General features: G+C 35.2%; 1 long non-coding RNA gene across 1 annotated transcript in view; it reads left to right on the top strand.

Annotated features, from left to right (window-relative positions):
* Positions 1 to 25953, top strand: part of LOC125613725 — an 86306-nt gene that overhangs the window by 53528 nt on the left and 6825 nt on the right. The window lies entirely within an intron of this gene.

The raw sequence follows: 25953 nt of genomic DNA on the forward strand, positions 1-25953 counted from the left end.
TGGTGGAAAATTATGTACCTGGAAAGTACAGGGTGAAATGAGAGCTAGACTAGAAAGAATGAACTATTAGAAAAGAAAAGACATGAGCAAAGTAATATAAAATGGGAAGATTCTGAGAGATGACTTTGGAATTTGAAGGAGGGAGTTGAGTATGTTTCTATATATGACTTCAAAAGGCAAATGGAAGAAAGAGGAAGTGACATAATCTAAAGATTATGAGCTTTTTTAAAATTTTTAAATGAATGTTCATGTTAATGAACAGGTATGGGGGGTGGTGAGAGGCGGGAATGAAAGGGTAGAAACAGTAGGGGTAACTAGGTGGTGGCCCTTTGGAAAGAGGAGTTTGGTTGTGCTCACAAAATAACAAGTAGCCCATTCACCTGGGGCATGGGTTACAGGAAAGAGAGTAGCTGGAGCTAGGGCCAGAAACAAAGGTTGGAGCGATGGTGGAAAGCTTTGAATGCCAGGTTAAGGATCAGGGTTGACTTGAACAGGTGAGGGGGGCCTTAGTAGCCAAAGATCTGAGCTGGGGAAATTTTAGGAAAATAAGAATTCATGAAAGTCTGGAGGCAAGGAATACAGGTAAGAGACTGAATAGTTCAGGTAATGAGGGCCAGGAGATGAAATGAACAGGGTGACATTGTATTGTGAAATTGCTTCCCTTTTCTATAAACTCTTTTGAGTTAAAAGTAGCATCTGTTCATCTGCCTGTGGCACCGTTTTTTACTGGAAGAAGAACAGCACTGTATTCACTGGCTGCTGACAATGTCTCTCCTTGTGCTCTGCTATGTTTTAATTATGTTTGACATTCATCGCACACTATTATCCGGTGGCAGCCAATTGAAGAAATGCAGCTTCATTTGGAGTCAAACAAAAGTGAGGACACATGTAATTATAGAATAATATATTACTTGGAAGCCAGAAGATTTTAGGTTGAATATGCTTGTGGCTTCCTACCTACCACTCCACTCCCATATCTTGTTTTGATTCAATTGTAAGAAGCCTCAGTCCACAATTTAATTACAAAAAGCCTAAACCAGGAGTGGTTCTAAAGAATACAGAAGCTAAAACTCAACTAGGAATTGGAAGAAGGTGGTGCCTTTTTATTATGGATTTTTTTTCAAACATATACAAAATGGGAAAATCAGTATAATAAACTTCATGAACTCATCACTCAGTTTCTATAATTAATCATGACATGGCCTAACTTGTTTCATTTATAACCACTTCAATTTTTTTCTATCATTGATCCTTAATCTGGATTATTTTAAAGAAAATATCAGGCATCCTATTATGGCACCTACATACTTCAAAGTGTGTCTTTAAAAGACAACCTTGATCAACAACAAAACAGAAACATTATCATTATAATACTTAAAATAAAACAGTGATTTTTAAAAATGTTTATATTTTAGTTTTATATTTTAGTGGATACAATATCTTTATTTTACATTTATGTGGCACTGAGGATTGAACCCAGTGCCTCATGCGTGGTAGGCAAGCACTCTACCACTGAGCTACAATCCCAGCCAAAACAACTATTTTTAACTATCATTAAATATCTAGTTATTCAAATTTTTCAGGTGTTTTATAATCTTTATTTGTAATTATTTTTCTTTGTAGTTGTTTAAATGTTGATGGACAAAGAATCATACATGGCATCCTTTGATATGCCTCTTAAATGTCTACATTTACAAATTCTGTATTTGAGGTTTTTTCTTCTTGCCATTGATTTGTTGAAGAAGCAGGTCATTTGTGAAATAAAAATTTCTACTTCCTGGATTTACTGATTAGTTGTTGTATAAGATGCTATTCTAGCCTCCAGGTTTCCAGTAAAGTAATAATTAGATCTAGAGGCTTGATCAAATTTGATTTTTGTTTTTCAAAGAATTTTCAGCAGTGGGCCTGAATCCCATTGTATCATACCAATGTATCTTTCTATATTTCCTTAGTGAAAATCTATAGTAAAGACAACTATATTTATTAATCATGTGGTTAGTATCATATCAGAAAGCACTTTGTGTCTGGTTGTCTTTTTCTTTCTTTCTTTCTTTTAATGATGTCAAGACAGATTAATAGATTCAAGTATTGTTAGCCTGATCCAACTGCTATAAAGTCCCCTGCTACCATAAGGCAATAGTTTATAAATGAAAATGAGAATTTCTAAAATTTGCCTATTATATAAAAAGTTGATATGTTTCAACACTGAAATATATTTTTTTAACTCACAAATTATCTAATCTTTGCTCTAAGGAAGCCCCTTTATTTTGGCTTGTCTTTTTTTTTTTTTTTTTTTTTNTTTGGCATTTGTTTTTTAGGGATTGTCTTCTATGGACTGAGATTTCTGACACTGCGAGCCCCTAAATAAACTTTTTCTTCTCTACAATTGTTCTGGTCAGATCTTTTAGTCAGAGCAGTGAAAAGGCTGACTACAATAATTACTATTCAAGTTCTTGATAATTGTCATTCTGACTGGAGTGATATGAAATTTTAGTGTAGTTTTGATTTGCATTGTCTTATTGCTAGAGATGCTCAACATTTTTCTCCTATTTTTTTTTTTTTTTTGCCATTTATGGTTCTTCTTTTGAGAAATTTTTGTTTAGTTTTAGTTCTTTTGCCCACTGGGTTATTTGGGCTTTGGGGGCATTTTTTTTTCAATTTCTTTATATATTCTTGGTATTAATCCACTGTCAGAGAAGTATTTGGCAAAGATTTTCTCCCATTCCATAGGCTCTTTTCACTCTTTTAATAATTTCCTTTGTTGTGCAGAAGCTGTTTTTGCTACTACAGCTCTGTAACATAATTCGAGACCAGGTATTTTTAACATTTTTTATAACTTTATTTTAATTATTAATTAATTAATTATTTTTATGTGGTGCTGAGGATCCAACCCAGGGCCTTGCATGTGCGAGGCGAGCGCTCTACCGCTGAGCCATAACCCCAGCCCCGAGACCAGGTATTTTGATGCCTCCAGTATCACTTGTCTTGTTCAGAATTCTTATCTGGAATTTATGAGTTGACAGATAAGCCTAACTTCAAAGTTAAGTATTTTGGAATATTTATGATCTTTAGCACAGAGCAAAGAAAAGGAATGTTTTTGAACATGGTTCCAATATGTCCCATGAATTCTTTTCTCCTTCTCCTCCTCCTCCTCCTCCCAGGGAATAACCCATAGGCTCTTAACCACTGAATTATATCCCAGCCCTTTGAAAATTTTTTATTTTGAGACAGGATCTCACTGAGTTGCTTAGGGCCTCACTAAGTTGCTGAGGCTAGCTTTGAACTTGTGATCCTCCTGCCTCAGTCTCCTAAGCCACTGGAATTACAGCATGTGCCACCGTACTGGGCATGAGTTGTTTTCTTAAATCAACTCTAATGATTAAAAAAGTAGCTAAATTATTATTCATTTACTCATGTAACCACCACTAAAATCAACAAATAGAATAAATTCATCTCCAAAATTTCTTCTATGCCCATTAATTACTGTAAGTTTTGAGAACTGAACTTTTTTATTTGCCATGTTTTGTTTAGAAGAATAAATAATGTTTTTACATATAGTCCAATCTGACTGCCAAATGAACTGTCTTCAGGCAGAATTAAGTCTTAGATCTGTTTTCTTTTCTGCTGTAGTCTGTCAGAAAGCATTGATGTGAAGTCATCAATAGTAAGTGCTGCCTTCTCTATGTAAAGTGAAAGCTGTCTTCCATTGCACTATTGATAACAGCCTGAAACTCGCATCTCAAGGGTTAACCTCAGCTACCAGCCTTGCCTTTTTGGATGTATATATTTGTCTTCCATTTAGATAAAGGAACACATTTCAGTAGCTATAGCATCTTGTTTCCCTGAGGGAGTGTAATACATCTGTCCAAAAGACCAGGAATTTCAGTTTTTGAATAATTAAGAAAATTTGCTGTTAAAAGTATGAAAGTGAATTCTATAGACATGGCCAAATTCATTAGTATTTACCCATGAAATCTTATATTTTTAAAGTGTGAATCTATTTATAAGAAAACTAAAAACCAGTGATTATATGTCTCATATAGGGTAACATAACTTAAGGTATCACTGAGCTTAATACCTTTTCTAATAGGATAAACTACCTGTTTGCCCCAAATCTTTGTCTGCTGGTTCTCAGTCTCAAGTTCTTTTTGTAGAATGGTGCTGCAATTCTGTACTGTTCCAGTTCTCAGGCATGACTGCTCCCAGACAGGGATTACAAAAATTACAGATACTTGGTGTATCATGAGAAAATTCTCATGGCCTTCACTTTGCAGGATCAATCAATATCTGTTGAATGAAAATTAACTTCATCATACCTGCTCCCATATGTACTTGGAATAACATACCTTCTCAAACAGCATGCTATGCCATAAGGGGTGAAAATAACACATGCAACATTGCTGCAAAAATCTTACCTTGGCTGCCAATCACCATAGAACAGAGCAACTCAATTACCAATTGCAAAGGAACCTGCTGTTTGCTTTTCAGAACATTCCCTTGCAATGTGTAGAAAGGCTAACAAGATAGTTTGAATTATATTACCTTGAAAACTTATGACATTTCTTTCTTATTGAAAAGTTAAAGCATATCCATTGGTGAAAAATTATAATAGTAGTAATAATAATAAAATAATGAAAGTCAATTTAATATTTTAAAATTGATCTCCACTGTTAATATTTTGGTACACATATTTCCAAGCTGACAAAAGTTTAACTCAAATATGAATGACATTTCCTTAACATTAGACAATGTAGGATATAGTGGAATTTAGATTACCTGACCCTAGACAAACTGGTTAGCATCTGGGATCTGCCAATTATTAGTTATATGACCTTGAGTAAATTAATCTTTCTGTGCCTCTGTTTTTTCACCTATAAAATAGTGATATTTTAGCACTTACCTCTTAGGGTTGTTGCAGAATTAAATTAATTAATATGTATAAAGTAATTATATAAGAAATTGGTACTAATTATCATTATTAAATATCATCATCATTAAATTCTTCAGCAGAGATAATGCACATGGTGCCTACAACAAAGAACTCAACCATCCCAATGTTGTGATTTCTAATTACAAATTTATAGTACTGTTTTGGCTTCCACTAGATTTAGAGGATTAAAAGAATTAGGCCCTTCAAGCATCCTCAATAAGCTTTGTGAGTGGAGTAAAAGTTGGAGAGAGCTGGCATTGCTGTGCATAAGTTAAGTGGTCTCCTTTATTGTTGGGAAAATGGCTAACTATAAAACAGCTGTATCTCTTTTATAGGTATAGATAGGGGAAGCAAATGACTTCAGTGCTGCTCTGACCTCATGGTTGCTGACAAGATTGGACACCACAGTTTTTACACATTTCCGCAAAGCCTTGTAAAAGTTTGTACTTTTCCTTGTGTAAGTAGAGATCCATAGAAGCAATTTCATCTTATTTCCACCTCTGTTATAGTTCAGATTTTTTTTTTTTTACTCTCTGAAATCCTACCTCCAATATTGGTGTCAAGTGTCATTCCTTCTAATTGTAGGGGGAATGGGTTTCTATTCATATCTGGAGACAAGACTGTGGATGGCTAATATGTTTTCATTTTGTGTCTCTCACCAAAATTACAGAGGGAATATCTCCTTTTACTGAGTTCAAATTCTGAGCAAAATAGGTCCAGATTGGGTCAGATGCTGACCTCCTGAGATAATTAACTGTGGCCGAGGAGGTTGGAGTCCTGTAAAACACAACATCCCCTGCTGCAAGCACATGCTGGGAATGGTGAAAGAGCACTTCCCATAAAAGGCAAGGTGGGAGTGGGTGGGGCATGGAGCTCTCATAATGATGATAGGAGCTAAGCAGGCCATAGCACCAACACAACCCTTGTTTAATTTCTTTCTGTTTTCTGCCTGTGCATCACCTCACTTTCATTACTCAGCAGCATGCTGTGGGTGTGACTTTTGTTCTTGTATGCCATTGGTGCCATCTGCTCCTGCCTTCTCTCCTTTAATGTCATTATACAGATGGCAAGGGCACAATGGGATGTGGCACTTAGTTCAATATGGTAGTTCTGGATACATCAAACCTGCCCTGCATCAGTTCTGCTGATAACTAATCCAACTCATGTGTAAGTCTAATAATGGAACAATTATTACATTTTGGTTTAGGCTCTGAACTCCCATCATAAGTTATTGGAAGTCTACATATCCATCCCAAAATATGCATCTATGATTCAGGAAATAATATGTATGATGGTTTTGAAGGTAGTCTGGTAGATTTGTAAATAATGATGACAAGTAACCTACCAAGGTTCAGAAATATTGTTGGTATTATACACAATAGAAAAAGTCTCACAAATGTGCTTGTTAATTTGACTATGTAGGTGTCAGAGTGAATTAATCAATAGCTACAGTTAATGCAGGAAAGAAGAAATATTAATATTCATTAGACTCTTGTTTACACTTCTCTTGTCAAGGTCAATCAGTTGGCTTTAAGCACAATGTTTTACTCTTATTAAAGTCATTAGTACCCTTAGTCTTTGGTGAGCACTTGCATTTCATAAGTGTGTTTGATTTGCACATATCTCACATTGCATAGTGACCCAGACTTAGGCCATATTTTGCTGGATTTAAGACATCAACCTTTATTTAGATTAACTGATTATTCTTCTTTATTATATAATAATAATTAAAATGGAATCAAATTAATGTAGTTGGTAATATTCTCAATTGCATAAACTAAAATGTATTCATCCTTTCAGTATTAACCCACATATTACATATCATAACATATTATATACATTCCTCTATTGAAGCAGTCATTGCCAGGCACCTGTGAAACAAAAAGATTCCTTTCTAAAATTTTTGTTTATCTTTGTATGAAAAGTGTAGTTGTTAAGTCAATTGTGATTAGAAAGTTTTACTGAAGAACAGTGAATGTAGTTAGGAGGGAATGAAAGGATCTTTTTTTTTTTTCCAGATTGCTATAAATAAAAGAGTTATTTTTCATGTACCTCCAAGTGTGGAGCTACCAATTTGACAGAAATTTCAGCTTTATAATGTTCTCATTGACTTCTCAGCAAACTGTGAGTTTGGATTTCCAAGCCAATCATTTCCACTGGGGAAACCAGCTCTGGAATGGCCTTTTTCACCTTTGATTATTCTTTTATGCTTTATGGTCCCAAGGAGAAACCTGTTAGAAATATTATAATGCATCTTCTACTTGTACCTATCTCCTTGGTGTTTGGATCCAGAGACAAGAACTATGATGTGAAACTCATCAAATATTCAATATAGACTCCATAATTACTTGATTCTCTGAAACCTACTTCTTACTAACATGAGAATGAGAATTGTCTGTTGACCCCTGTATGGCACTGTATCATTTTTTCTTTCCTTAATTCTATATCTTACTGGTTTTAACCTGCTTCAGGATAACCTAGATATAAACATCTTGGTTTTAACAAATAGAACAATAAATATTACTCTGTATACAAATTATATGCTGTCATGTTAGTGAATGTGGTAGGACCTCAGAGGACAAATGATTCTTGAATAATTCCTGTAACTGTATTAATATTAATTATTTGCAAACTTAAAAGTTATTTTAGCAAATGCCATCTAAAATTTAATTAATACATAGCCAATGCTTTCATTGAGTAGAAGAGTTCATTCATATTTTGGTGAGATGAGGCTATTGGTAGTCCATTAATTCTGGTAGCTGTTTTCTTTTCCTAAAGGGCCTTAAAATAATTGAAAATTCTATTAGAGCACTCTGAACATTTTCTGGAGCTGTGACAGTTGGCATAGAACTTCCAGCATAAAGTAATGTCTATAATACAATAGAAATGTGGAGTATAACATTTTGGGAATTGCATTGATCATTTACCTGTGAGGATAGGTCAAATCTATAACCAGACTGGAAAAGGCCTCTTATTTGACTGGAATCTTGGTTTGACTTCTCATGTTATTTACTGTCTAAAACTGTACTGTACAATATAGTAGCCACCAGCTACAGGTAAGTATTAAAGTTTAAATTAATATGAAATCAAATTACGAATTCAGTCCATCAGCCACATTACAGTGTTCAGCAACTATAGTTGGCTAGTGATTTTCATTTTGTAAGTGCTAGATTAGAATTGTTCCATTATCTCAAAAATATTTATTGGTATTGGGATGTAGCTCAGAGGTAGAGTGCTTGCCTAGCATGCAAGAAGCCCCAGGATGGATCCCAGCACTGCAAAAATAATTCTTGGGCACTGTTAACCTAAAACTAGCACAATCCTAATCAATCACAAAAATGATCAAATCTTCAGTTGCATTCTAGGAGATTTTTGTCTCAAAGTAGCTTAATAAAGATATTTTTTGACCTCTTCAAAGAACAGAAATAATTAACAAAAAAATTGCTTTGCCAATGATAACTTGGAGATTTTTTTTATTCAAATGAAACAGGAATACAGAAGAAGATGGAGTAAATCACAAATAATGTAGCAGGCAGGAAGAGGGACATGTCTAAGTGGCTGAGTGTATTGAGCACCTGACTGTGTTGAGCACAAACGTGGGTCAGGGGCAGACCAGAGGCAGGCGGGGGTTTTCGATAGACCTGAGAAAGGCTTAGGAATTGGAGGAAGGTTCTGAAGACAGGTACCTACTACTTTTCATTTTCATCTGGCATGGTTAGTGTGCTGCCTTTGCTCTATTGTAGTAGAAAACTGAATGATTATTCTCCAGATTAATTAAAGCAGAGTTTCAGGATTGGGAACACCAGCACTTAGGACAAATGGTGGAAGGAGGTGGTATACTGAATACAGTGTTGCAAAGTGAACTGGAGCACCCTGGATGGTGATAACCCCTGGTTCCTTCTCCTATCCAGTTCCAGAAGAACACCAGCAGCCAGGTTACTTATCTTTCCCTGTCATCACCTCATCACCCAACAGGAGACTAGAGTCTCCTTCTGTGCACAAGAAGGACAACTCCAGAGGAAAAGCATCCTGAGATTGATGTGGAGGACACACAAGTCAAAAACTGAATAGTTTCTCCCTGGTTCTGCAGTGCAGCCCACCAGCATACAACTCCACCCTTGCACAAACAGTTGTCAGTCAATTTCTTAGTCCTTTATTCTTTCCCATAAAAAGACAGATAGTTATGACCAGAAATTTGAGGATAACCTCCAGCAAAAGAGAAAGAGACTGAGAAACGTAAAGAAACAGAACTCAAGGGGGAAATAAAACCCCAGAGAAAACACAAGAAGAAAATCCTCAAAGAGATATCAGAGAGGTAAGAGAACTATTACATAGATAAAATAAGGACAGATTACCATTAAAGGAAAAAGAAAGAGCAAGAATTTAAAATTTTAGAGTAGATTTGGTAAACCTAATGAAAGTGGTAGATGATGAAGATAAGGAAATATAAAAGTTGATAAAAAAAAAAAGATGGATAACAAGAGAAAAGTCCAGAAAATTAGAAGTGTAATAGCCAATGAATAGACATTTTCAGTGGAAATATGGAGAAAATGGTAAGGAAGAAATACAAGAACATTTCTTCAAACTAAAAGATAAGCGTTCTAGCACAATGCATGAAAAAAAAACATACACTGTCCTGAATGATTGTGAAATTTCAGAGAATTAGGCACAAAAATGATCTTTGATAAAATTGGTGTATGATAGTACATTTCATTGTTACATATTCACATACATACATAACACAATTTTGGTCAAAAATGATCTTAGAAAAGGAGGGTCACATTAAAAAGAACAGGAAATTATAATGACATTGATCCTGTCAGCAGCATCTTTATCTGATTTCTAGAGAAATATAGAGAAACAGCTTTTGTATATTTTTGTGTACTGATGCAAATACCAGAGGAGCCAACCAAAACATGACTTAGTCTATCACAGAGGGGATAGGAAGAGACACATATTTAAAAATATATATATTGGGGGGTTGTTTTAGTTATACATGATAGTAGAATATATTTTGATATATGGTACATATAGAGAGTATAACTTCCTATTCTTGTAGTTGTACATGTGGAGTTACGCTGGTCGCATATTCATGCAACCTCCTTTATTGTGTGTTAGCATCCACATATCAGAGAAAACAATTGGCCTTTGTTTTTGAGGAGATTGGTTTACTTTACTTAGTAAGATAGTCTCTAGTTCCTTCCATTTACCAGCAAATGTCATAATTTGATTCTTTTTATAGCTGAGTAATATTCCATTGCATATATATACATATATATATATATATACTGTGTTTTCTTTATCCATTCATCTGTTGAAGGGCACCTAGATTGGTCCCATAGCTTAGCTATTGAGAATTGAGATGCTATAAACATTGATGTAGCCACATCACTATAGTATGCTAATTTTAAGTTTTTGGGGTATATGTCAAGGAGTTGGATAACTGGGCCAAATGGTGGCTCCATTTCAAGTTTTCTGAGGACTCTCCATGCTGCTTTGCAGAGTGGTTGCACCAATTTGCAGTCCTACCAGCAATGTACGATCATACTTCCCCCGCCCCACATCCTCACCAACATTTATTGTTACTTGTATTCTTGATAATTCAAGAAATTACCATATTGGAATTGGAAGACTTTTGGAACTCTCTGACATCCAAAATTACTTATACATATTATATGATAAAAATAAAAATTTTAAAACTCCATGAAAATAATAACAAATTATCTAATATATAATTCATGCAAACCCCCAGTTTAGAGAACAAATAAACAAGTAAATGGAATTTTTTTGGATTCAAATCTGGGAAATATCCAATTATAAGGTACATTAGTAAGAGAAACAGGTTATTAGTAAAAAGCAAAAGAAGAAATGTGATGAATAAGTATTTGGGCCTTTTACACATGTGGATTTAAAGACATCATGAAATACATAACTATCATTGATATAATAAATATGCCTTTTTAAAAGCAACTGTAGCTACACTTCAAATCTAGCCCTCAGAATTCACAATAAAGACTCCTGAAATCATTAAGCAAGTTGAGAATGACCTAATTGACTGACAAGGAATACTTTATCATGTTCAATTTGTCAGAGATGCATTAATATCCGCTAAGCCTCACATCTTGACCATGACATTTTAGTATGTCAATGACTACATAAAAATTCTAATACTGGTTTCTTTTAGGTGAATTTTCTGGAAACTGAGCTTTCCTAACAAGAAAAACCCAAATATATTATCATTGAAACCTTGAAACTCTAGTGTTTCCCACCAGATTATTCATCAGAGAACTGGTGATGCTTTGGATGATAACAGTAAGGATGATGTTCGGTTATTAACGAGGACAGACATAAAACGGAAGTCTGAGAATGCGTTTTAAGTGTTTCCCCTCCTCCATGTCAAACTAGTGAAATGGAAATCTATCAGTTAGCTTCTTAAAATCTCTGGTGGCTTCCTATTGCCTAGCATATAAAATTTGAACTCCTTAATCTTTTATTCAGTAACCGGCACGATCTTCTCTTGGGTTCCCTTCTCTTCTTAAAATATGTTGTCAGCTCAAGCAGGATGGCCCTACCTGTTATTTCCTGGGTTTTCTTCACTTCTACCTTTGCATTGTCATCCAGTGATGTACCTTAATGTCCTCCTTTCCCCCTTTACCAGCCTTTCTTTTCCTCTACTGTAAAGCACTGGTTCAAAGCCCTGCTCCAGGAGACCCTCTGCAACTTGTGCAAACTGTAGCTGTTCCTCTAATATTTGTTTGATTGATTTTTTAAATTACACTGAACCCCGTAGTTCTAACTCTTTTACCTCAGAGTACAGTTTGTAAGAACTGTGATAACCTTGATGAAATTTAGTCTTCCAAGTGAACTTAAGACAAATTAGTGAACAACAATTAGTCTCCCTTGATACTGGGCATGCTTTATGCTGCCTACTGGATTTCAACACTGTAATAACCTATTTAAAATTACTAAAACCCTTCTTTATCTCTTCAAGGACATTGGGGTCTTTTAAGGTATGGAGCCCTACAAATCTTTATATGCTCAGTTTGTCTGTTTTTTTTTTTTTGTTTTTTTTTTAATAGTGGCTGCATTCCTCAGGGTCTATGTATTTTGACCTGGGAGAGATTGCTCCCCTGAGACTTGGATGACACCATCATCTGGTGAGGTAGGGCAGGGCATGGTTGGTGCCCCTTCTAGTGGATTCAGGCAGAGGAAAGGATGAACCCTAGGGAAAAGAATTGTAGATATATCAGGATAATAATTTGAGTTTGGGATTATAATCTCCACTGGTTTTGGTGGTCTGGAAGAGGAGAGGATAGGTGAGTGAATACCCTAGCTGTGAATTTGTCCACACTCCAGACATTTTTTGATGCCTTGGTAATATGACCAAGTCAGTTACCTGGGCTTCTTTTGTGGATGTTGATCTCAAAATGCCCATCAAGCCTGCAGCAGTGACCCTTCAGAGGCAATGTGGATGAGAAGCAAGAGCACCAGGTAAAGTCTTTCTTCCAGCTACTTCTCCCATGACTATATTGTAGCCCCCCTTCACCCTGCTCCCCATCTCCATGTCTTTTCAATTCCAAGATTTCTACCAGCCTGCTAGATTCTCCAGGGTTGATTCTCCAGAGGTGAAACTTGATTTTAGTTGACCTCTTTTTAAGAAAGTCTGCTTCACTCTATTCCAGTGTTTTTAATTTTGATTGTTCCTTTGACCCCTTTGTAAATCTTTTCAGAATAATGCTTTTAAATTAATAAAATAAAAGACAAAGCATTATAAATAAAAACATTTATGTTGCAATACAATTAATGAAATATTATTAAAATCCAATTAATGGTTGATATATATGTGCTTTATTACCACCTAAGTAGCAAGACCCACTGATTGACCTAATAATTATAGTTATTAGATATATAACTATAGTAATTTGTAATAAGGTCAAGTGTCACAATTTCCAGATAGGAGGAACAATTTTGATATAAAAATGTATTTTTTCATTAGTAATAAAATCACAAAAATTATAACACAACTATGGATTATTGTTATATTCATAATTGAACGATATGCTAAATTTCAGTAGATGTTAGGAGAAATAATGTTTAAATTTTTTTCCCACCCAAATTCAGAGATCTCTAACTCCTCTGTGGTCCTCAGGGTAGAAAGCTCTAATCTATATTATTTATATCATTGTTGGGAGAAAAGTGGAAGGAAGAGTATATATTGTTCATATTTAAATAGCTCTTGCCAGATGAGGTGTTGCACACCTGTAATCCCAGCAGCTTGGCAGGCTGAGGCAGGAGGATTGCAAATTCAAAGGCAGCCCCAGCAAAAGTAAGGTGTTAAGCAACTCAGTGAGACCTGTCTCTAAATAAAATTAAAAAATAGGGCTGGGGATGTGGCTCAGTGGTCTAGTGCCCCTGAATTCAACCCACAGTACTCCCCCACCAAATAACAGCTCATAAGTCTCTAATGTGAATCATTAGTATTCAAAGTAATAAGGATCTCTTTTAGCTAAAACAGAGATCATTTGCTGTTATCTAATATGTTCTGAATATAGCAATTCATACGTTTAAAATTATTTTTAAACTAGGAATACATAGACATATTAAAAATCTAATCTGTTGTGTAATGAAATGCATTTCTTCATTCATTTCTTCCCTGTTCCCATGTCTTCCAGTTTCTCTTTCCCAACACAGTTACAGCCACCTGATTGTGTACCTCTTCTTAGAGAATTCCAGTGTGATTACAAGAAGGGAGAAAAAAACTATATATTTTTTTCCTTTCTCAATTAATTTAGTGATTTTTTCATATCATTCATACTTTCTAAGGACATGTACTATTCCACTGGAGTATATACCATAATTTATTTAATCTGTTCTGTGATGATGGACATTCATGGTGTTTTCAATGTTTCATGCTTATAAAGAGTACATACACAACTTTGAAAATGTGAATTATATATGTTGTATATACTAAAAATAAAATTGCTCAAAGAGAATGTACACTTTAAATTTTAATGGATTTGGTTAAATTACCCTACAAAGACATTGTCTAGATTTCTGTTCACATCAAGAATATGTGAGGGTTGAAAATGGTGATGGAAGACCTGGAAATTCATATGCAGCAAAACGAAAAAAAAAAACCCTATCTCTCACCATGCACAACACTCAACTCAAAGTGGATCAAGGAATTAAAACACAAACCCTGTGCCTAACAGAGGAAAAAGTAGGTCCAAATCTTAATCATGTCAGATTAGGCCCCCGACTTCCTTAACAAGACTCCTAAAGCACAAGAAATGAAATCAAGAATTAATAAATGAGATGGACTCAAACTGAAAAGCTTCTTCTCAGCAAAAGAAACAATCAATGAGGTGAAAAGCAAGCCTACATTTTGGGAGCAATTTTTTACCACACACACATCAGATAGAGCACTAATCTTCAGGATATATAAAGAACTCAAAAAACTTAACACCATAAAAACAAACAACCCAATCAATAAATGGGCCAAGAAACTGAACAAATACTTCTCAGAAGAAGATATACATTTGATCAACAAATATATGAAAAAACGTTCAATATCTCTAGTAATTAGAGAAATGCAAACCAAACTACTCTAAGATTTCATCTCACACCTGTTAGAAAGGCAGTTATCAAGAACACAGACAAATATTGGCAAGGATGTGGGGAAAAGGCACACTAAAACATTGCTGGTGGGACTGCAAATTGGAGCAGCCAATATGGAAAGCAGAATGGAGATTCCTTGGAAAACTTGGAATGGAACCACCATTTGACCCAACTATCCCACTCCTCCATCTATACCCAAAGGACTTAAAATCAGCATACTATAGAGATGCAGCCACGTCAATGTTTATAGCAGCTCAATTCACAATAGCTAAACTGTGGAACCAACCTAGATGCCCTTTAACAGATGAATGGGTAAAGAAAATGTGGTATATATACACAATGGAATATTACTCAGCATTAAAAGAGAATAAAATCATGGCATATTCAGGTAAATGGATGGAGTTGGAGAATATCATGCTAAGTGAGGTAAGCCACTCCCCCAAACACAAAGGCCAAATGTTCTTTCTGATAGGTGGATCCTGATCCATAATGGAGACAGGACATGGGGAAAAATGGAGGAACTTTGGGCAAAGAGGAAGGAAGAGTGGGGAGGGTATATGGGGGCAGGAAAGATGGTGGAATGAGATGGACGTCATTACCCTAGGTACATGTATGACTGCATGTATGGTGCAAAGCTACATCGTGTACAAAAAGAGAAGTGAGAAATTGTGTCACAATTGTGTACAATGAATCAAATGAATTCTGTCATATATACATAATTAAAATTAATTAATTAATTAATAAAAAATGTGAGAGTTGAACCTGGCAAACAAATACATGCCCTTGGATTTTGAAGCTATTTGGATCAGTTATCAATACTTTTCTTACCTTTTATTTTTCTTTAATGCCTCATATAGAAATCTAACAGAACATATTTTTTGAAGGGCTTCAGATATGTCATCCTCATAATTTAAGTCCAAAATCTGGAAGCAGAAAGAATGCTTATAGAGGGGTATAACTGGGGATTGAACTCAGGGCATTCATTTAACCACTAAGCCACATCCCCAGCCCTATTTTGCATTTTATTTAGAGACAGGATTTCATTGAGTTGCTTAGCACTTAGCTTTTGCTGAAGCTGGCTTTGAACTCAGAATCCTCCTGCCTCAACCTCCTGAGCCACTGGGATTACAGGTGTGTGCCACTCTGCCTGACCAGAACATGTTCATTTTTATAGCTCTTCCATCCTTATTTCACTGCTGTGGAAGTGATGGATTTGGGTTTTATGTTTTGGGGGATAGCATAGTTATCTTTCACCAGAGCCCTGAAAGCCTAGGTCAGATGTTAGAAATTGTTCTGATAAAGAATGTCCAGCAGATACTTCATAAAAACAATTGTTTGGCAGAGGGTGGTGTGTCTTGTCATAACCACCTTGACCTATGCCTCACAGTAAAGCATAACACCAACGTCAAAGCCTGTAATAGCTGTCTTTAAATTTTTTTTTTTTTGTATTTAGGTGTTTAGCTCATGAAATGTGTTGACAATAAATGATGTCAGTAATATTCTCACACTGATGGGGTATCATTTTGTTTCCATAGTTACCTGGGGTCTGTTAGCTTATGACTTTAGATGTGTAGTTTCTGACTCTGGATTTTTTTTTTTTTATCAACTAGGTCAAGAAATTCACATTTTTATTCACTTGGCAGGCAAACCAAGTTATAAATGTCACTCATGAAGAGGATCCTCAAATGCTCAAATTCTCCATTATATTAGATGAAATTCAGAGCAGTGTATTTCTGAGTCTGTTCTCAGAGAAACTCACATCATAGTTTTCCTTTTTTGAAATCATTTTTATGAGGTGAGGGACTACACTTGTATAATTTGTTCTTTTCTGAGTCCTCTTCTAGTTTTAGCTTTGGCAAGCTCTTTTGATAACTGTATATGTTTTAGACACGTTTCTCTTAGCCTTCTATTGAACTTAACACATAAAAGATTTTTCCTAATCATTGTGGCAAGTAAGCCAAAAACTAGGACAAGCTCCCTATGGGAGAGGAAGCAAAATAATTAAACAAAGGTTGTGAGAATTGATTAAACGGATGACAATGAGTACTTACATGTTCTTCTGAAATCTGATTAAAATATGAAGTTGACTACTTGGCTAACCAGAAAGCTGTTATCTATCATGGAGACCTAGTGAAATTCTTTAAGATTAGATAAGAAAAGGTAGTTACTGTTATTAGGAGAGACAGAAAACAGACCTTACAGACTAATTTTGATTTCTACAAAAGTAGAACTTTAAAAAAAAAATCCCAGAATATTAGAAAAATGTCAAAATCATTTGTTTAGAAACAAATTCTCCTGTGAAAGGAGACAAAAATGAAGATGAAGATCAAAGAGAACTTGTGAGTGTAATGATATTGATTTTATTCATTCATTTGTTTATTCACTGTTCACTGGCTTTAGCATAGCTCTGGATTCCATGCCATGTGACATTCATTGATTAAACATGTGTTCTGGGTAGATCAGCATTCAGAGGGTGCAAAAGGAATTGGTTAGACTGAGTGTGATAGGAAACAATGTTATCAGTTGTGGAAGGAGTGGTATTAAACATTTCCTAAATAATCGAGTAAAGAAAGAGCTAATTTAAATGTATAAGTATATCCATTTCTTAACTACGGTTTTGCAAAATGTCTGTCTGTATCTTTAGTCATTCCTTTTGGGATGCAAAGAATATAGGGAAATGAATTTAAGAACTTAAACTAGAAGGAAGAACTTCTTAGAATCATTTACATTCAACCAATGTGTACTGACTGCCTAATATGTGCTACTATGCTAAGATGCTGACGATTTGGTATAGAGACAAAAAGTCACTATGTTTGTACAACTTACATCTTATTCACACAGTTAATGATAATCATGACAATTTTAAACAAGTGAGATATAGGAATCATTGTGTCTGAATGTCTTTAAATGCTCATTTGATTGGAAAGAATTATTTGTTATCCTATATATATGTATAAAGTTAAACAACTGAAGAAAATGCTTTTTAAATAAACCCTTCTAATTTCCTAAAGTTATTTCCTTTATCTACATATTATAGAGTCAAAGGAAATTAGGAGGAAAAATAATATGAAATGACATGAAGGTAATGAGACTGAGGAAACAGCTCCTGAAATTTTAGTTTGCATTCATATCAGTGTATTAAATAAGATAAAGTCCTTCCATCCTCTACATTGGTCAGATTAAAGAGTGACTGCACTTGACTTTAAGAATCAGGGAAGAGGTATTGTGTGTTATATTCACTATAGCATATTCATATTGTATGAATATGCTACAGTGAATCCCACTATTATGTATAATTATAATGCATCAATAAAATTAAAACAAGAATCAATAGGAAGTGCCAGAGACTAAAACCAACCAAATTATGCAATATGCATGTAGGAATATATCGACATAAATCCCAATTTTAACAATAAATAAATGCATAAATTAAAATAAATAAACAGAAGGGAGACCAGTGGAATAGAGGAACAGAATCAGGGAAGAAGGAGGGGAAAGAAAGAAAAGTACTGGGCAATGAAATGGAAGCAAATTATGTTAGGTGTATGTATGAATATGTGACAATGAACCCTGCTATTATGTATAATTGTAATGCACTAATAAAAACAATATTAAAAGAATAACATTTAGGAGGTACTTTGAGGAAACAAATTATGACAATATCATGCTCTCTGGTACCATGCAGGATTGGAAAAACATGACATACAAAAAAATGATTTGTGAAACTAGAGATCATAGTTTTGTTCTGAGACTAAAAGAAAAGTTTGAGTCATGGTTCTACCAATTTCCCTGTGTGCAACTGTGGGATATTTACTTAATTTCCCTAAATCAGTGAATCAAGAATAATAACATTTAGTTTGCATTCATATCAGTGTACCAAATAAGATAAAGTCCTTCCGTCCTCTACATTGGTCAGATTGAAGAATGACTGCACTTGACTTTAAGAATTTTAAGCTTGAAGTGAATCAAGAATAATAACATTGGCTACACAAACTAAATGTGAATCAAGAATAATAACATTGGCTACTATATTGGTCAGTATGCTTATAGATTCAGGTAACTGAAAATTCAGTTGACTTTGAATTCAATCCAAAAAGACACCACTAGTTTACTTCACAAAAAGTTTAAAGGAGCCTGGTTGCAGGGTTAGTCTAGTGACTCTAGTGATTTTTCCTTCATAGTTGAATAATACAAGTAGTGGCTTCAGCTATGTCATCCTCATAATAATTTAAGTCAAAATCTTGAAGCAGAAATTAGGCAAGAGGATTGGGGGTGGGGGAGGGGGTGGCGGATCTCCAAATATCTCTCTCTCCTTCTAAGTCTTTGCCAAAATTCCCCTAGTTGATGTCCTTCTCTATCTCCTTGGTCAAAACTGAGTTTTGTGGCCACTTCTTGCTGCAAGAAAGGCTGGGAAAGAAAGTATTTGATTTACTATCCTCCACAGCAGGAGGACAGACAAAAGAGATGGAACTGACAAAGTTGACCACAACCATCTTACAAAGGTCCTTTTCCAGTTACATGAATCCAGCAAGACACAAAACATACACGTCAGGCAAAGCAGACTTATTACTCCTAAGTAGGCAGCAAGGATAAAGAGGAGCCTAAGATCTATGGTAAGTCCATCCTTCAAGGCTCGGGAAAGCTGCCCAAGGCAGAGGGAATCTTGTCTGTATGTGCCCCAAATCATACTATGGCTGAGGGACCCTAAAAGCAATTCTCTTTAGGCTTATATGCCCAGCTAGAGCATTGAGAGACCTGCTTATAAATCCAGAGATTTGCCTTCCTACACATTTCTGAATATAACTGTAAACACTAGGTGGATAGAATATAAAATAATTTTCACAGGCACCTGCTGCAAACATTTCAAAAGTGTAACAATTTGTCTTGAAGAGAAAACATTTCAATGGAGAGACTTTATAGTGCATTTTAAAATTTAGGTGTTTTGATCCATGTCACAACACAAGGGAAGAGAATTAAAGTAAAAGTAAACATTTTACTCAAATTAGACCTGTTCCAAAATGGTATTCATTCTGTGTGGGAATAAGAGGATCATTAGCAAACTTTTTAAGTGGGATTGGGATGACAACTTTCCTTTTTTTTTTTATTAAACTTCATTTAATTAATTAATTTATTTATTTTTGGTAGGAGGGATTGAACTCAGGAACACTCAACCACTAAGCTACATCCCCTGCCCTATTTTTATTATTCTAATTTGTTATATATGACAGCAGAGTGCCATTCAATTCATATTATACATTCAGAACATAATTTTTCATGTCTCTGGTTGTACACAGAGTAGAATCACATCATTTGTGTTTTCATACATGTACTTAGGATAATGATGTCCATCCATCTCATTCCACTGTCTTTTCTACCCCCATGCCCCCTCCATTCCTCTCCCTCCCCTTTGCCCTATCTAAAGTTCATCTATTCCTCCCATGCTCCCTTGCCATCCACATTATGAATCAGCCACCTTATATCAGAAAAAAACATTTGGCATTTATTATTTTGGGATTGACTTACTTCACTTAGCATTATATTCTCCAACTCCATCCATTTACCTGCAAATGCCATGATTTTATCATCTTTTAATGCTAAGTAATATTCCACTGTGTATATATACCACATTTTCTTTACCCATTCATCCCCTGAAGGGCATCTAGATTGGTTCCAGAGTTTAGCTATTGTGAATTGTGCTGCTATAAATATTGACGTGGCTGTGTCCCTGTAGTATGCTGGTTTTAAGTCCTTTGGATATAGACTAAGGAGTGGGATAGCTGGGTCAAATGGTGGTTCCATTCCTAATTTTCCAAGGAATCTCCATTCTGTTTTCCATATTGCCTGCACCAATTTGCAGTCTCATCAGCAATGTATGAGTATGCCTTTTCCCCCACATCCTCTCCAACACTTATTGTTGTTTGTATTCTTAATAGCTGCCTTTCTGACTGGAGTGGGATGAAATCTTAGAGTTGTTTTGATTAGCATTTCTTTAATTGCTAGAGATGTTGAACATTTTTTCAGATATTTGTTAATTGATTGTATATCATCTTCTGAGAAGTGTCTGTTCAGTTCCTTGGCCCATTTATTGATTGGGTTATTTGGTTTTTTGGTGTTAAGATTTTTGAGCTCTTTATATATCCTAGAGATTAGTGCTCTATCTGACATGCTTGTGCTAAAAATTTGCTCCCATTCTATAGGCTCTCTATTCACCTCACTGGTTGTTTCTTTTGCTGAGAAGAAGCTTTTAAGTTTGAGTCCATTTCGTTTTTTGATTCTTGATTTTAAATATTGCGCTATAGGACTCTTACTAAGGAAGTTGGGGCCTAATCCAACATGATGGAGATTTGGGCCTACTATTTCTTCAGTTAGGTGAAGGGTCTCTGGTTTAATTCCTTGGTCCTTGATCCACTTTGAGTTCAGTTTTGTTCATGGTGAGAAATAGGGGCTTTATTTCATTTTGTTGCATATGGATTTCCAGTTTTCCCAGTACCATTTGTTGAAGAGGCTATCTTTTCTCTAATATATGTTTTTGGCACCTTTTTCTAATATAACTGTAATTATGTGGGTTTGTCTCTGGTCCTCTATTCTGTACTATTGGTGTACAAGTCTATTTTGGTGCCAATACCATGCTGTTTTTGTTACTATTGCTCTGTAGTATAGTTAAAGTTCTGATATAGTGATGCCACCTGCTTCATTCTTCTTGCTAAGGATTGTTTTAGCTATTCTAGGTCTTTTATTTTTCCAAATGAATTTCATGATTGTTCTTTCTATTTCTATGAGGAATGACATTGGGATTTTGATTAAAATTGGATTAAATCTGTATAAGGCTTTTGGTAGTATGGTCATTTTGACAATATTAATTCTGCCTATCTAAGAACAAGGGAGATCTTTTCATCTTCTATGGTCTTCTTTAATTTCTTTCTTTAGTGGGCTGTAGTTTTCATTGTAGAGGTCTTTCACCTCTTTCATTAAGTTTATTCCCAGGTAATTTTTTTGAGGCTATTGTAAATGGGGCAGTTTTCTTTGTTTCTCTTTCAGAGGATTTGTCACTGATATACAAAAATGCCTTTGATTTATGGGTGTTGATTTTATATCCTGATACTTTGCTGAGTTCATTTATTAGTTCTAGATGTTTTCTGGTGGAATTTTTTGGGTCTTCTAGGTATAGAATCATATCATCAGCAAATAGTGCCAATTTGAGTTTTTCTTTTCCTATCTGGATCCCTTAATTTCGTTTGTCTGTCTAATTGCTCTGGCTAGTGTTTCAAGAACTGTTAAATAAAAGTGGTGAAAGAGGGCATCCTGTCTTCTTCCAGTTTTTAGAGGGAGTACTTTCAATTTTTCTCCATTTAGAATGATGTTGACCTGGGGCTTAGCATAGATAGCTTTTACAATGTTGAGATATATTCCTGTTTCCCTAGTTTTTCTAGTGTTTTGAACATGAAGGGATGCTACATTTTGTCAAATGTTTTTTCTTCATCGTTTGAGATGATCATATACTTCTTATCTTTAAGTCTATTGATGTGATGAGTTACACTTATTGATTTCCATATGTTGAACCAACCTTGCATCCCTGGGGTAAATACCACTTCATCTTGGTGCACTACCTTTTTGATATGTTTTTGTATTCGATTTGCCAGAATTTTATTGAGAATTTTTGCATCTATGTTTATTAGAGATCTTTGTCTGAAGTTTTCTTTCCTTGATATGTCTTTGTCTGTTTTTGGAATTAGCATGAACTGGCCTTATTAAATAAGTTTGGAAGTGTTTTTCATCTTTTTCTATTTCAGGAAATAATTTTAGGAGGATTGGTATTAGTTCTTCTTTGAAGGTCTTATAGAACTCAGCTGTGTATCTATATGGTCCTGAGCTTTTCTTGGTTGGTAGGCTTCTGATGGTATCTTCTATTTCTGTGCTTGAAATTGACCTGCTTAACTTGTGTATATCATCCTGATTTAGTTTATGACCACTTTTCTTTAGGTGGAAACTCCAAGATTCCTTCCTGTTGATATTTCTGTGATCCTGTAATAGGGAGTAAGAAGTTCAAAAGGCAATATTTTTTTTGTAATAAGGATTAAACTCAGAAGAGTTTAACCACTGAGCAACATCCCTAGCCCTTTTTATTTTGAGACAGGGTCTTTAAGTTGCTTAGGGCCTTGGTAGGTGTCTGAGGCTGGCTTTGAACTTGCAATCCTCTAGCCTCAGTCTCCCAAGTTGCTGGGATTACAGGTGTGTGCCACCATGCCTGGACAAAAGATAAAATTCCTCACTTAAAATTTGGACTTAATTTGTATTTGGGTTCAATGGCAGTATTCTAGCTAAATTCAGAATTTCTAAAATGAGGAATATTAAAAGTCTAACTTTTGCAATTCTACTGGAAGATGCAGTTCATTCATTATTTTTGGAGATTATTATTTATTATTTCTTAAATATTTAAGAGTACAAAAATAACAGTATTTCTTGTTTATTTTTTCTGTGCAGAATCCATTTATTTTTAGATTTTAACATTCTAAATATTGACATCTCTTCAAACTAAAAGAAAAATGTTGTGGTTAGTAACTTTCCCTAAACTTCCTTACTGGAATATATATTCTTAAAACAACTCTATAGTTTGCATTTTCTGAACTTTTCGTTTGCATGTGCATTCTCTCTTCCTTCGTTAGGATTTGGTAAGAGCGCTATGAATGTGTTAGAATGGTGTAAATGATATTTGCTGTGTATGATTTATTTCCCCTCCCTATGCCTGCCAGAGAAGGGAGGTGTGATATCTCAAGAGACTCTTTTTTACCAAGTCCATGTTTTAAATAAATGAAACTTGTACAGACTCCAACACACCATCTTGAGATAACCTCAGGCCCTGAAGTATACTGACAGGCAGAATGATCACAGCCAAGTCATAAAACTGCTTTTGAAAAGAAGAGCTGGGTGAAAAACGTTACCAGCCACTGAATCAAGGGAAAATCTGGCTTCTTCAAATTGAAAAGCATCCTCAAAGTAAGATAAATATTGAAAATATGTTCCCTGAATTCATATTTTCATGATGCTTTAAGTGACCCGAGAAGGTAGACAGTTGTCCCCAGCTGTTCACAGAGGAGCTCAGTTAATCCCTACACATGCCATCATCATGTTTATACCTCACATTTTCTCTTCCTCCCTTTCTCTCTGGCTTTCATTCCACTCCAAATTCTCTTCTGGTTCAGGCTCTTTGTTAGCACTTGTTCCCTTTTTTTTCTAGAAGATTCTTTGGTTCTTTGTATAACTCCCTTCTCAGCTTTTAACTCTCAGCTTAAATACCACTTCATACCACTCAGTACTCATCAAACTGCTCTTATTCCAGTTACCAGGACCTACACTTTACAAAATCTGGTGCCTACATTTCTACCTCATCTTATGTAACTTCTCAACATCATTTAATGAGGTTGACAACTTCATCCTTCTAGATGGTTTTGGTGACATCCCATTCTCTTTGCTTTCTTCCTTCCTTTTCAGTTCTTTCTTTTCAACATTCCTCTCACTCCACTCTTCCTTTTTACTCCAGCTCTTATGTTGGACTATTTCTGATGTTGGATTTTGTTTCTCCTCTTTTCTTTGAACCCTGACTAAGGCTTGAAATTTCAACTCTGTCTGATATTAAATCTGTATTTCAAGCCTAGAGCTCCTCTGAATCCTGCTGATCTGATAACTAACAGATTTCAAATTGAATATACCCAGAGTGAAACCCTTAGCACCCTGCAAACAGTCACACACTGTTATCCTTTCCCAGTTTTCCCATGGTAAATAGTACCATTCCCTGAAACCTGGGAAACAGCCTTTTTACATATCACCTTTACATCCAGCAATTTCTGTCAAGTATAATCCAAAATATATGTCAAGTCCATCTACTTGTCTCACTTCCACCACTTGTACCTGGTCCAGGCTACCATCATCCCCCAGGTCTGGTTTACTGGAGGTGCCTTCTGGTTGTTCTCCGAACCCTCTGCAATTCCTTTAATCCATTTTTTCCCACAGTGATCAGAATATTTCTTTAAAAACAAACTTTATACCATGTTACTCCTTAACTCCAAATTCTAGAAGAGTTCCTATTATATGTTGACAAAAATCCAGACCCGTTACCATGGTCTGTGGAGCACTTCATGTTCCAGCTCAATACAATGCTTTGAACATGACCTTGTTCTCTTTCTTTCTTACTAAGCCCCAGTCACACTGGTCTAATCCCCAACTTCTCTTCTGACTCAGGCTCTTTGCTTGCACTTGTGTTCCTTCTCCTAGAACATTCTTTGTATGTTTCTTTGCATAGAAATAATGCAAATCTTCCACTGTCAGCTTAAATACCATCTCAATGTGGATGCTTTTCTCAAGATTGTACCCAAGATTTTATTTGTGTTTTAGACTGATAGGAATATGGTTGTTGGTGGTGTATTTTTTTTTTCTTTCCTTGCTAGAATTTCAGATACTTTTAGAATCAAACTTGGAGAAGGTATGAAAAGCAGATGCAAAAACAGTATTTGAGAAATAGATCATCATGAAAGAATCCCATTTGACTACTTTGCCTGGAGTTTTTCAACTTTCTAAACAAAAATTATAAATTCCAAAGCCACTTGGGGTCTGTCAGGTAGCTGACATGAATGTGATAGGCTAAGTGGGAAACACTTGGTGTTGGTGAACCAGAAGGCACATGTCCCTCTAAAGGTATGCAAAAGAAAATTCTGAAACACTTCATAACAAACTAAGCCTGTCTCAAGGCTGACTTTGATTTGAGATCCCTGCCTACAAATTTCCTTTTTATTGAGTAAGTGAGAACATTTCTGAACATATGAGCATCGTATTTATGCTTTTATATGGGCATATTAAAATAATAAATAGTCTAGCACTACACATTTTTATTAGCCTTTCAATATTTTTCTCTTTTTTCTATCAATGTTTTGGAGTATTACGCATTTTAACATTATATAAGCAGTATTTACCAGCACAAGTTTTCAGAAAAATCTTTGGACACCAACAAAGGCACTTGAAGGCGATGCTAAAGGAGATCCATGGAATGATTTGAAGCAGAGGAGTGATGATTTTTGTGTTTTAGATCATCACATTTGTGTTTTAGAAAAATCATTTCTTAGCAATATGTACCAATCAGAAGAACTAAACCTCTCCTGAACAGTGAGAGGAACAAATTGTGTGTTGTAAGGAATGTTGCCCTGTAAAGAAAGGGCACTTGGCGAGCACATGGCCATTTCTCATCACGATGTTTGTTGAAAATATTCATTCATAATTTAGTGAAGTCAGTCTATAGGTAGCTAAAATAATATCACATAAGCATGTTATTTTCTTAAGATTTAAGTAGTACAGACAAAGCCTAGTAGATGAATTTAGAGCATGTCTCCTTAACCCAAGATTTCTAAACTCCAAGG

Source organism: Marmota marmota, unplaced genomic scaffold (assembly GCF_001458135.2).
Source record: "Marmota marmota marmota unplaced genomic scaffold, marMar, whole genome shotgun sequence".
Taxonomy (NCBI): domain Eukaryota; kingdom Metazoa; phylum Chordata; class Mammalia; order Rodentia; family Sciuridae; genus Marmota; species Marmota marmota.